This window comes from Equus przewalskii, chromosome 4, assembly GCF_037783145.1.
Source record: "Equus przewalskii isolate Varuska chromosome 4, EquPr2, whole genome shotgun sequence".
Classification (NCBI taxonomy): domain Eukaryota; kingdom Metazoa; phylum Chordata; class Mammalia; order Perissodactyla; family Equidae; genus Equus; species Equus przewalskii.
Genome location: NC_091834.1, coordinates 30,634,801 through 30,648,534, shown reverse-complemented (window position 1 = coordinate 30,648,534; position 13,734 = coordinate 30,634,801). Strand labels below are relative to the sequence as shown.

General features: G+C 37.7%; 1 long non-coding RNA gene across 2 annotated transcripts; it reads left to right on the top strand.

Moving 5' to 3' along the window:
* The first annotated feature begins 2,201 nt into the window (after positions 1–2,201).
* Positions 2,202–7,919, top strand: LOC139082787 (uncharacterized). Of its 2 annotated transcripts, XR_011539022.1 has the most exons (4): positions 2,202–2,327; positions 2,632–2,715; positions 6,132–6,186; positions 6,330–7,919. It is a non-coding gene; the product is annotated as an uncharacterized lncRNA (long non-coding RNA). The 2 variants fall into 2 exon arrangements; XR_011539021.1 differs by lacking the exon at positions 2,632–2,715 and having other exon boundaries at positions 2,211–2,579; positions 6,330–6,469.
* The last annotated feature ends 5,815 nt before the right edge of the window (positions 7,920–13,734 follow it).

Sequence of the window (13,734 nt, the reverse complement as noted above, 5' to 3'; positions counted from 1 at the left end):
TTTTCCTTTCCTTTTCTACAGTTTTCCTGGGTATGTTCCTGTTGGTTTTCAGAACCAGGTGTTTTAGGGTCTCATCTCTCCCATGCTGGGTCTAAGAGCTAGGTTGCCTAATGTGGAGCTCAAATCCCTTGAGCTTCAGGGAAAAGCCTGCCCTATACTTTTGAGATTGTTCCTGACCATGAAATGCCACTAGAATGTGCTTTTTTCCTCAGTAGGACTGTATCTCTGCCTCTTCCATCCCCTTCCTTGTTCCTTGTTGTGGAGGCTCTTTTCATCCAGTTTCTGGATCTCTCTCAACTGATTTCCTCTGAGGTTGTAGGATACGGTGAGACTTTCATTAAAAGGAACTTGATCTCCTGTGCAGCTCTCTGCATGCTACTTCTACCCTGTGTGTTGCCACTTACTTGGGAATAAGGATTGACTTGAAGAAACATTTTTTCAGGGAGAATTACTAATTTATGGCCAAAGAAGGGGAAAAAATGCTGACAATTTTAATTCACTAACCACTTAAAATCAGAAGTACCTCTATAAATTGCCATCTTTTAGGCATATAACACCACTCTAGAGCCCTGGTATCTGCTTGGCACTCCAGCTTTAGAGGGGCACCTTTGAGGTTCTCCTAGGCACAGCTACCTCTATCAATCCTGCTCTCTCTTCTTCAAGGGTCTGGCTGCCATTGAGCATTTTTACATTCCTGCTGCCTCACTAGCATGTGGGCCTTGCAGAGGCCAAGTGCAGCTGTTCAGGTGCCCCTGAGTTGTGGAATGTGGTAAACTCTCTGTGCTCTATTGTGTTCTATACAAAAAGAGAATGCCTCATTGCCTTTTTGTGTAGCATTCTGTTCAACAGGTACATGCTAGTGTGTCTTTATAATCCGAAGTTTCCCAGTTGCTTATGAAAAGAATATTTTATATTTTTCTTTCTTGCAGCCCTACTTCTAAAAGGAAGTAGGGTAAACTATTTTTTCATGTTTATATTCTTGCTTAGAAGCTTCTTTGTCTTTCATTTTAGTGTCAAATGGGTACAGGTGAGATTATGCATGAAAGTGGTCACTGTTTCTAATGTTGCTGTCTCTGATGACTGATAATGGCAACCATGATTTGTTGTTCACAATAATTATTCATTGTTGCATCACTCTGATGTGACTTGTGTGCAACTTCAGTGTATTGTAAAATTGGGAATGATAGCAGGCGTTCTTTGACTTGGTGGATTAACTGCTGTTGTATGGAGATGGTTCTAGTTTACTTTTTAACATTGGAAATATTGTGACTATGTTTTCTAAGTGTTCAGATACAGAAAAGAAAACCAGAATGATTACAACACCAATGCCAGCATGACCAAGACTTAAATGAAAAAGAAGGCTAAATAACTATGTTATTTTAATGATAGACGGAAGGACATATATAACTGGGTTAGGGAGATAAACAACAAAAACAGAGCATTTGTGATTAGGCATGGTGCAGAAGGAGAGATGAAAGCACATATAGAGACTGAATCTCACAAGTCTTGGGTAAGACAGGCAAACACATCTAAATAAATAAAAAATGTTTTGCCTTCCCAAAAGACACCAATGCTCAATCGAAAATAGCAGTCTCTGAACTAGCTTGTGAATATCCCGTTAATGAACCTGTATTATCACGTTGTTCCTTTGATTATTCCATGAAACTCAGTAAAGTTACATTTGCTGATTAAGAAGCTTGCCGCATTAAATAATTTACCTCTTTAAATTGGATGCCTGAAATGTAGTCTATTTCTTTAAATCCCATGCTTGTCTCTATGGTGTTTCGCTCTTTAAGAGCACATACCTTGAAATCCCTTCCTTTCAGTTTGTTGTGTGATCTGCTGTTTGCTTTTTTCCCCCTAGTATTTTTGATATCCACCCTGATATCAGTTTCCCCACATTAAACCCAGCATATATGGGGTTAAACCAAAACACTCATTCCCTGCTGACTCTCTGGCTTCCTGGCTCCAGAATCCACTATCCTCCATGGAGACAAACACTGTCAAGGACAAGCACCTGGACTATCTCCTCCCGCAAAGAGATATGGGCTGGTGGGAAAGCTGCTGACCAGCAAGGTCACAAGCTCCCTCCTCTCTGTAAGTGTCTCAAGGCCAAAGATGGGCTGGTGGGAAAGCTCCAACCAGCAAGGCCATATGCTCCCCCTCCCCTCCCTAAAACCCCAAATAAAATCCTTCCTTTTAGCTTTTCGGGGAGTTTGGGATTTCAGTGTTAGCTGCCCTCTCTCCTTGCTCAGCACTGTGCAAAAATAAAATTCCTACTTTCTTCCACCACCCCCGGTGTCAGAAATTGTCTTGCTGTGCAACGGGTGAGCGAACTCACTTCAGCTTCAGTAACAATTTGGCGACCCAAAGGGGACAATGTCCCAGGTGGATGTCTCGCCTGTGGCACACCGGCCTCTGGCTAACGGCCTCTCTTGGAAGCTGTCCTGAAGCTGCCTGAGCCCCTTGTCTCAGGGACAGCCCCAAGTGGCTGGCTGCTAGTCAGACGTCATTGGCCCAAGGCGCTTTTGCTTTGGTGGTGGAAGAAACTGGGTTTAGGACTTAGGAAGACATCTCTTGTAAGTAGCTGGTAGTTTTTCTCTTTGTCTTTGTGTTAACCTTTTCCAACAGGACCGGCCGGAAATAATGGGTACCTTGGCAGCCCTCTGGGCTCTGTTTGCTTTGAAGTCACTGCGACACCCCGGCCAAATTTTGGTAAGTCCCCCGGGTGTGCACAACCGAGGTCCCTTGTCCTTGCTCACTTGGAAAGATCTGCATAGCAGATCTTCATTTGTTGGGCGTCCACCGAGTGTAGGACACGGACTAAGCTGGGACTGGAAGCACTTTGGTTTTTGGTCTTGGTCTTTGTTTTGGCTTCCATTTGTGGCCGAGAGTTTTTGGGAATGCGTGTTTGTTTGGTATTTGTTGTTGTTGTCTGTTTGTCTGTCCTTTTAAAAGTGTTAACATGGGAGGTGCTGCATTTATTCCACCTAAGAGAAACCCTTGGGAAAAACTTTGGCTGATGGTCGACCTATAGCTATAAGCCAATGTCTAAAGAGGGATGATTTTCTTTTGTAACACCACATGGCCACAATATTCTTTAGACTCCGGAGAGAAAAAAATGGCCAAACAATGGATCCTTAAGTTGGGAAACTTTTTAGAGAGCTCTTATGATAAACAACTGTTTTATTGGTACCTATGAAAAGACCAAATTAAGAGGAAACTATAATGACTAGTCTCAAGAACCTAATCAAACTTGGGGTCTTAGCTTCTTGTAGTCTTACAGATGCTAATGAAAATGTTAAGTTAACAAAGAGAAATCAGAAAGGGAAGAATCACAGGACTCATCCCAACAGGATGAAAATCTTTAGCTAGTTATTAAAAGAAAAATAGGATAAATGGAACAGATATGAATGAAGTTAAAACAAAGATTTTAATGAAACACTGCCTAAGTTTGGATGGACTAAAGGGACCCCCATATTGGCTCCCCAACATTAGAGGACATCAGACAAATCTGTTCTATTTACCCCAGCTTAAAAAATTTAAAAGGTCAGGAGGCAGAAATCAGAGTGAAAAACCTGTGCAGCAATTGTTTGAGGCAACAGTTAGCCTACTAAGATTAATAAAACTATAAAGATTAAAGCATTTAAGCTAATATTATATGAAGAGGTTATGTCAACTTTGCCTGGATGATTTCTTTGGGAATAAATGTTAGGTCTAATTGGGAATGCTTCCCCTGAACAATATTGTAATACAAAAACTTATTCATAGAATTCTAATGTAAGTTATAATTAAAAATATAAGTGTTAGTAAAACTAAGATAAAGTTTTGTAAAAATTAATATACTTAAACAGACCAGTTACAGTTTACCCAAACTAATGTATGCAATTGGAAAAGCCAGCTGCAACAATGGGGAGCCTGTTTTAATCTTTTGAGTCTTCCAAATAAAATTAGAAATACTTTACTGCCTCTTTAAGAGAAAATAATTAAATAATTAAACATGCCAGCAACCAACCCAAATCTGCTGCTTTTGTCTACTCTTGCTGAGCTTCCCAGCAAGCTGAGCTTCCTTTCAACTCCCCCAAAATTCCTGATCTAAAATTGAACAAGTAAAAATAAGCAAACTTTTGAGATAATTTGGAATTGTAATTACCATTATGAAAACCTGTTTCAGAAGAGGATTCAAAATCTCTCATAATGGAATGCAGTCTTTAATGAATATGCAAAAACTTCTAAGAGACAAAGTTATTTAACATGATATAAAATGATCTTTGATGAATGAAACCCTGTGTAAGTTTACTGGTTTCATTTAAAATGAACATATCCTCAAAGTTATCAGCATTGGCTATAATGCAGACATACAGCCTGGATTTACTGGTCAAATGAGCTCATGTCATCTCTGTTACAAAACGTATCAGCAAAACTCATAACTCAGTATAATAGCTAATTTTATTTAATGTCTCATGGAGTTTTCGTAGATGATCTAAATATAATTGTTAAGAACAGGTAAACTAAAGCAATGTAAAAAAATAAAAGTTTTTGGAAAAACTTTTTAACAATAATTATATATGTAATTATATGTATAATAATCATATTATGATATATGTACTTAAAACAACTGAGGATGATAGTTAACTGCTGTAATGTCACATGAAGTTTTTAAGAGTAATTGTTAAAACTGGGTAAGAGTTTTGAGTACAATAATTATGTTTTATAGCCTGCGTACTTAAAAAACAACTTCCAAAATCTTTTTGGTAACTTAAATTTTATAGCTTTACTAAGTTAAATTAAATAATAACCGTTTATTGGGTACCTAGGTCATTTACACATAAGATAAAATATTGATGGTTAACTACTAAGCATATATTTGTCTGCCTTTGGTTTCTTATATCAAAGAGACTGAAAAGTGCTTAGGCTTATTGATAAACATGTTATATGTATGCTTTAAAATTTTCTATGAGAAAACATATATTTCTAAAAGGTCTGTATACAAAGAAAGTAAAATATATGTTTTCAATAAAAAGATATAAAGAATAGAAATATTTTTGTTTCTTGAGGTGAGAAAGATAAATTTGTCCTAAAGTGCTGGGACAAATTCTGAATGTAAAAAAGTAACCAAAGGTTTGTAAAAGTAAAGCCCTAAAGAGATTTATGTATAGTCAAGTTGGCCAGGATTAAAGTAAATTCAATTACGTAAATAAACTTATATGTCAAAAGTAAACTGATACAAAATTAAAACTTGGTTTCCTCTTTCTTAAAAGGATAATTTTCCTAAAGTTTTAATCTGCTCTTGATGGAAAGATTATAAAAAGGCTTTTTTTGACTATTTTAACTCTGCTTCCCCTTGACTGTTTCTGTTGTCACTTTGAGTAGACACCTGAGCGTGGTTTCGCAGTGAACTTTGTTTCCTATCTGAATAAATGTTTTAAAGCTTTTAATATTTTTAATAAGCTTCCCCCCGACACACAAATATTCAAGTCTTGAATAAAGGCTTTCTTTTGACCTGGAAGAGGAGGGAAGGTTTCTCTGGGAATTTTCAGAGGGCCCCTGGGACTTCTCGGAGAAATTTGCTCTCTTCTTATAAGAAAAGAATGCTAAACTAACACGGCTTATTTTGTATGCTAAATTACATGAGAAGCATTGTCAAATAAATAATGATAAACTTTCTTAAATGGTATTATGTAAATAAATGTTACTAATGTAAGTATTTTAAAAACTATCTGATCTGTTCTGATTGTCGGCTATAATCCTGATTATTACCTCAAAATGTTGTATATCACACACATGGTCAAATGCCTTTGTCAATTACAATTTTTTAATGTTTTGTTATTTATAAACGTGACTGTTTTACTTTGATGTTTTTGCAAATATGTTTCATCTGCAGAGAAATTCATGGAAAGGACTCTGACACTCTAGAATATAGGTTTCCAATAAACGTTCAGATTGTAAGACTAAACTAGGTAAAAATTACAGAACTCCAACAGAGAAACTGATGACCTCACAAACTGCTGAAAGAAAATTAAGATCAAGAACCAATTACGCAGGACAGAATAAACTGATAGGGATAATTGTAATTTTTATGACTTTTTAACTGAGATATTACTGATTTTTGATGTTTTGCTTTTTTTCAGAGTTAAGAAAACCTTTTTCTCCATTCTCTTAAAGAACTATGACTTACAGCAATTGGTAAACAAAATTGAAGCATTTGTCTTTTCCTCCCTTTCTGAGCCCTCCAAAATGTAAAAATCCCTGATGAGTAAGTATTCTTATTCTTATGGCAATATAGTTTTTTGCATAAGTCCAATAAGAATCTGTTCTTCTTTTAACAGGACACAATTGGAAACACTGGTTATATTACCAAGACTTTGACTGGAACATCATATTTGAAAAAAACATGTGGGCTTAAATATAACAAGGCAGCTTTTGAGGAATGAAGGTTGACATTCTGGAATAAAGCCACTTGGAAATATTGGCCTGGTACTATGTTTATGGGTTCTGTAACCTGGTACTTTTGAGCAAAGAATGTCGCTCCCTCTGGCAGGTACAAGGAATATTTTGGGGGAGCTCACGAAGAGAAGAATTCACCCAAATCTGTAGGTACTGCAGGCAGAATGTGATAACAGGTCCTTTGCTTGGCTTTCCTTGAGAGGCCTTTAAAGATCAAACTGAGATTCCTTATAAGGTTCCAGCAAAGCAGATGTGAAAGAGCCTATATGATCAATTACTATTCTTGCTGTACTTATGTAAATAATTATGCCAAATTTATTAAAACTAGACTTATTTTGCAAACCAGTTAGTCTTAATTTGGCTATGTCTAGTGAAATTGAGGGTGATTCTAGGGAGGAAGATTATGTTTCAATAGAAACTATAATACATGTTTATAAATATTGAATTTTAGTTTTTCAATTCTGTTTGAAATTTTTGTTTTACTTCTGTTATCTGGACTGGATCTTGAATTCTTCATCTCCTGAAATACCTGGCTAAAAACCTCCAAACTAACATTTTCAGGGTTTTTTCCCATTATTTTCATTTGGAGTCATTGAAAACTAAATCTGCCCTTTTTCCTAAAGCCTTACAAACTGAAGCTGGAAGACCCAATATAAACTTAAGAGAGATTCATGTCTACTGCTGTGTAAGCCACTCAAAGAGCTACCTGAAAGCTGGATGACACCATCAGAGACATTTCAAACTGCAAAAGATGCTTCAACCCTGACTTCTAGGAATCTTGATTGGCTGCCCCCTGGGCTCAGAAACTGGTTTATAATTTTCTCCAACCATTAACCTTGTTTTTCTCTTTTTGTTTCTCTTATTAAATACCTGGTTGCTTACTTACATGATACAGGCCTACCTTCAGGAGCCCACCAGCATCATTGCCTTATTAAAAGACTGGTTCAATGAGATGAGACAACCTACACCCATTTCAGCAGGAAGTAGCTAGACCAGTCGCCACCCCAAATCCCTCAAGATTGAGGGATGGACATAAAATAGGGGGAGTTGATATCGACCCTGATATCAGTTTCCCCACATTAAACCCAGCATATATGGGGTTAAACCAAAACACTCATTCCCTGCTGACTCTCTGGCTTCCTGGCTCCAGAATCCACTATCCTCCATGGAGACAAACACTGTCATGGACAAGCACCTGGACTATCTCCTCCCGCAAAGAGATATGGGCTGGTGGGAAAGCTGCTGACTAGCCAAGGTCACAAGCTCTCTCCTCTCTGTAAGTGTCTCAAGGCCAAAGATGGGCTGGTGGGAAAGCTCCAACCAGCAAGGCCATATGCTCCCCCTCCCCTCCCTAAAACCCCAAATAAAATCCTTCCTTTTAGCTTTTCGGGGAGTTTGGGATTTCAGTGTTAGCTGCCCTCTCTCCTTGCTCAGCACTGTGCAAAAATAAAATTCCTACTTTCTTCCACCACCCCCGGTGTCAGAAATTGTCTTGCTGTGCAACAAGTGAGTGAATTCACTTCAGGTTCGGTAACATTTTCAAATTTAGTGTAGATTTCATCTTTCCTGTGGTTGCTTCAACTTTCTCTCCAGCTCCTTAGCTAGTGTCCCTCCTCTGTGTTTCTTGCAAGAGTTTTCTGCCTCTGCTTGCCACAAAGTCTGAGATGCATGGGGGTGGGTGGGGGTGCATGGCACTGAAGCACTGATAGTCTCATGTTTGCTCTCTATTCATTCATAATACTTTTGCATTCTTTGTCTTCTAATAATGATGAGGGTGCAATATTTGCCTGGACTTATCATAGGTGAAGAGTGCAATTAATCCCGTCCTCTGGGAAGAGAATTAGGACAGTGTTTTACAACATGGTTGCCATTGTCTATTACTACCCTAAAGCTTTTTTATCTAGGTTTATAATTTCTTTGGCAATGAAGATTCCTTAAAAATTTAGTAAGCACCTGTTCAATTTTGCTTTTTGGTCCCCTTGTCCCTTTCTTAACCCAGTGGTGGCCCTAAAAGTGTGAATGTGAAGGCCACTCTCTTAATCTGGTTTTGTGATTCCTGATTCACTTTATGCAAGTGAGAAGCTTTTCTAGCTCTTTGTTGCTCAAAGCCATTTAAAAGTTAACCTCTTTTCTTGGGGTCTGAAAATAGTTAGCTTTTCCAGTCCTTCAAATCCCTGATATTCATTTCATTTTTATTTACTGCATTTTCCATTCTTTTTTGTTTAACTTTTTGCTTTCTACACATTATTAGACTCAGCCAGCATTAGCAAGCACATCCGACTGCTGGGATTTTAAAATTACTTTGCCAGATCACCTCTCTCACTAGGCACGTGGTTGACCTCCCATTTTATGGCAGCAACAGTTTTGCTCCTGCATAATGTGGAAGAGGAAAAATAATTTTCCCTCTACCCCTAGGTTCTTATCTGAGACCTGCCTACAATAAAAGACAGATTAACATGGGAAAAACAAACAGAAGTTTAATAACATGTATACCTCCTGTATACATGGGAGATACTCAGGAAAACTGAGTAAACTCCTTCAAGTGGCCCAAGCCATCACCTTAAATACCATCTCCAGCTAAAGACAAATGATGTTGGGGGTGGGAGGAGCCAGTTATGGGAGGTAACCAGGAAAAGCTCAGTAAACAAGGGTAAGGTTCTTATGCAGAGTTAGGTCTTTGCCTTCTCCATAAATAAGAGTTTCTAGAGATTTAGTATCATCCTTCTCTTCACGGTACAGAGAGGGAGACACCCTTACAAATGGAAATTACCTTATAAATATACATTTTTCTTACAAAAAGTAAATCTACTCAGTTTTCAGAGCTTTTCTTATATCTGCTGTTTCTTAAAAATAATCAGCCTAAAATAATCCTTCTGCCAAAGAGGCATATTTTGGTGATATGGTGATAAATTCTGCTCCTCTTCAATAACGTGGATCACAACATCTCTATCTTTCATTATCAGCTTCCTTGTCACTGTGTAAGATATGGTTCAGCAAATTACTGCCTGTGGGCCAAATCTGTGGGCCTTGGGCCTGTTTTTGCAAATAAAATGGTATTGCAACACAGCCATGTTTATTCATTTATCTATTGTCCACGGCTGAGTACAGGAGAGTTGAGTAGTTACAACAGAGACCATATAATCCTCAGTGCCTAAAATTTATATAACCTGGCCCTTTGCAGAAAAAGTTTGTTGACCATTGCCGCATACATTATGATTTTGTTACAGAAGAACACGTCTTCAAAGTACAAATTTGTGGATTATTTGGAGTGAACAAGGCATTCTGCTATAACTGATCAACTCTGAGATCTCAGGGGCTTAACTTCATAAAAGTATATTTTTTCATGAACATGAAGTTCAGTGCTGCTTGGATTCCTGAGCAGTTCTCTCCAAATGATGGTTTTGGAATCCAAACTTCTTTTATCATGTGACTCTGACATTTTGGAGTTTTTCACTACCAGCTACATAGAGGCAAGAGAAAAGGGAAGATGACATAATGGATAGTTACTCATCTTGGCATAGAAAGTATACCCACTACTTTCATTCATATTTTATTGGTCAACATAGTCACATGAGATAACCTTATTGCAAGACAGGATGGAAAATCAGCTCACAGGTATATTCCATAAGGGTTCTCTAATAAGCAGATGCCCTCGGCAGCTCCTTTACATCTCCGCTCTCCCTTTTCAATTTGTTTATGGCCACAGAAGAGTTCCTATACTTTGTGCTGAGATCGGCCATACTTTTAACTGTTTATATGTGTCATGGTTTTAAAATACGTCCACAAATTCTTCTGCACGCTTTCTTTTAAGAGGTGGAACTTAATTCCTATCTACTTGATTGTTGGCTGTGTGTATTACTCTAGGTATCTCCAATATTTGAACAGTGTCTGATATATAACGGATGTTTCCTGTTGTTCAACAGAAAACAGCAGAATTTTGCATAATTTTTTGGAAAAGCATGCTGCTGTAGAAATAAATTGATAAATACTGTACTCAGAGTGAACTTCAAATAGTTGCATCTGCAAAACTAAGAAAATTCTGCAAATAGTAATATACGACCATAAACAGAGAAAATATAAAAATTTACAATGTAAGAAACAAGATTATCATAGAAAAGAGAAGAGGATTAGATGAACCTGGACAAAGAGGCATCCAAAAGCAAGAGGAAAAGTGGCAGTTCCTTATTAATGCTGAATAAAGAATATCACCAGAACCCTAGAGAGAAACTAAATATTGACATCAGAGTACATTTGTAATTTTTTGCTTATATTAATGTTTAATTTGTATTCTTATAAAACTCCAAGTTGGAAAACACAAGTGTTTTTCATGTAAGCTTGTGTTAGGCATGGACAATTTAGTAATGTGGGTAAGGTAGTATATAATAGAGATCAGAGCTATTTTATATAGAGTGATTAAGAAAGGCCTCTCTGATAAAAGTACTTTTGAGTTGAGTTCAACAGAAAGTGAAGGACTGAGTCATGCAGATACCTAGAAAAAGACTGTGCCAGGCAGAGGGAAGAGTAAGTACAAAGGTCCTGAGGTAGAGGCATGTTTGTCATGTTTGAGGGAAAGCAAGGCATCCCGAGTAACGGATGGAGTAACGAAGGAGAGATTAATAATAAATTAGGTCAGAGGGATAGCAAGGGTTATTCCCTGTAAGCCATGGTAAAAAAAAAAAAATTAACTCTAAGTGAGATGGGAAATTTTTTAAAAATTACAGGGTTTTGAGCAGAGCAGAGAAGACATTTGGCTTATATTTTTAAAACATTTTTGGGCAGTTTTATGAAGACCATATGAGGGCATTGGGATGTTATTGCAATAGTCCATGTAAGAGATGATAGTGTCCTCTGCTAAGGAGATAGTAGTGGAGCAGAAAGGAAGTGTCAGAGTCTCATGTGTTGTCTTATGATTCATTTGTGTGTGATGACATTGTATCTTATTCTAAAACACAGAGATCATAGGTAGTCATGTAGTACCAATAGATTTTCAGTTCCTCAAGAGGGGGCATCCTAGAACCTAGAATAGTGTCTGTAATATATGAACTCTTCAGTAACTATGTGTGGAATGAATAAATAAAGAAATGAAGAACACAAAGAATCGGTGAGTACCACGCATTTTATCACCGTTGCAACCAGTTGTATTATGGTTATATCCTAGGCTAGTTCCAAGTAAAATTACTAAAATACATTTATCTGCATTTCTTTTCGCTGTATTCACTGCGTTCTTGATAGTTAAAGGTTGCAGTGCACTTTGATAAAGAAATAGGGTACAGAAGCCTCACTGAATTTTCCCTAAGTAGTTGTTCAGTACCCAGCTAGATCTTATAAACAAAGTACCGTTATTTCTCTTGAGGGACTCTAGTGCAAGGATACTATAATATGAGTCATGTGCAAGGTTTCCCTTTTTGCATTGGCTCATAGAAAACTCATGGCCAATCCCTTGAAATCATTCTAGAAACGAGACAGAGTATAAATCAATAAGCAATAACTATTAATAATTATGACTACTCACTTAAAAGACTAAATTTTATGTAATAAGAGTAAAACCATTAATCATGTTTCCATAACAATTTGTATTCCTTTCACTATTGAAAGCTCCACTAGCTCCAATCCTGGGAAGAGTTTTAGTTTTTGTACCTGTACGGGAGGAAGAACTATCTCTATACTCTTTAGGCCTCTGGCTGCTCTAAGAATTAAACTGATATGAGGTAGAATAACAGGAGAAAATCAAACCAAGTGTAATAAGGTGTATAAATGAAAGAAACCCGGGAAAACTGAGTAACTCAACAAAATGACTGGAGCCACCACCTGCAATACCATCTTCAGCTAAAGACAAAGGAGGATGTTGGGGGTGGTGGTTTGGGACTTTAAAGGGAAGGAAGGCAATTTCCACGGAGCTGAAAAAGCAGATGTTTGGTAAACAAATGTGTGCTGGCCCATCTATAGACAATGTGACCTGAGAGGAGAACTTTGATAAAAATGGGCTTAGCAAGTTTCCTCCCAGTCTACCACACCTAGAGTTATCTATGTTGATAGCTCCTTCCTGGACAGGGCTTCTATCTTAGATTTTTTTAGGCAGTTAGGGGAAAGGTCAAAGTTTCTTTCCAAGTGTTTTTTTTTTTTTTTTTTTTTTGAGGAAGATTAACCCTGGGTTAACATCCACCACCAATTCTCCATTTTGCTGAGGAAAATTGACCCTGAGCTAACATCTGTGCCCATCTTCCTCTATTTTATGTGTGGGACGCCTACCATAGCATGTCTTGATAAGCGGTGTGTACATGTGCACCCGGGATCAGAACTGACGAGCCCTAGGCCACAAAGCAGATGGTGTGAAGTTGACTGACACACCACCAGGCTAGCCCCTCTTTCTGAGTCTTTTGTTCTTAAAAATAATCAAGCCAGGGTCTGGCCCCATGCATAGTGGTTAAGTTCAAGTTCAGTGTGCTCCACTTTGGTGACCTAGGTCTATGGGTTCGGATCCCCAGCACGCACCTCTACACCACTTGTCAGCCAAGCAATAAAAGAGGAAGATTTGCAACAGATATTAGCTCAAGGCAAATCTTCCTCAGAAAAACAAAACAAAAGTGAAACCGAGCCAAAGAGAGACACTTTGGGGTGGCAAATTCTGATCTCTCATATATCTATTGTTTGTTTATTTACACAATCTCATCGCTGTTGATGGTCCTGAGTGTTTGTAGAGAGATTATACTTTGCATTGATTCCATATTCCTTTTAAATGTTTTTTAAAAATTCTTTAAAACGAATATGAGGTCAAAAATATGAAATTTTTAGTGTGCAAATTAGTAGAATACTAGTGATTTTATATAGTTAAATCTAACATTTCCCTTTGTTCTGGTAATAGAATCATGCATTGTGGTTCCGTGTATACTGAAACTTGAGGTTTGTTTTCAGGAGAAAGCAACTTGAAGCCCTAACTGTTTTACGGTCTAGCTCAGCCTTCATTCTTCCCTTCAGAGACCAGAAGATGACTGGAGCCCTGTTAGAGTTGCAGTGATCCTGGGGCTTTAATTAATCTAGAGCCAGGGAGAGAAAACTGAGGGATTAGCATTATCTTAATTATATTCCCTCAATTCCTATTGACTTCTATGTAAGCTGGGATTAATTTTCTGCTGGGCAGGACTGACCTTGTCTTGATTTATGATGTAGCAATGCTCTTTGCTAAGGGAAATGTTAAAATCAAAATCTCCATATTAAATAATTATACCAGTAAAAAATATTCTCAATCAAAATCCAAGCACATATTACATAAAAACTTTACTCATTCTT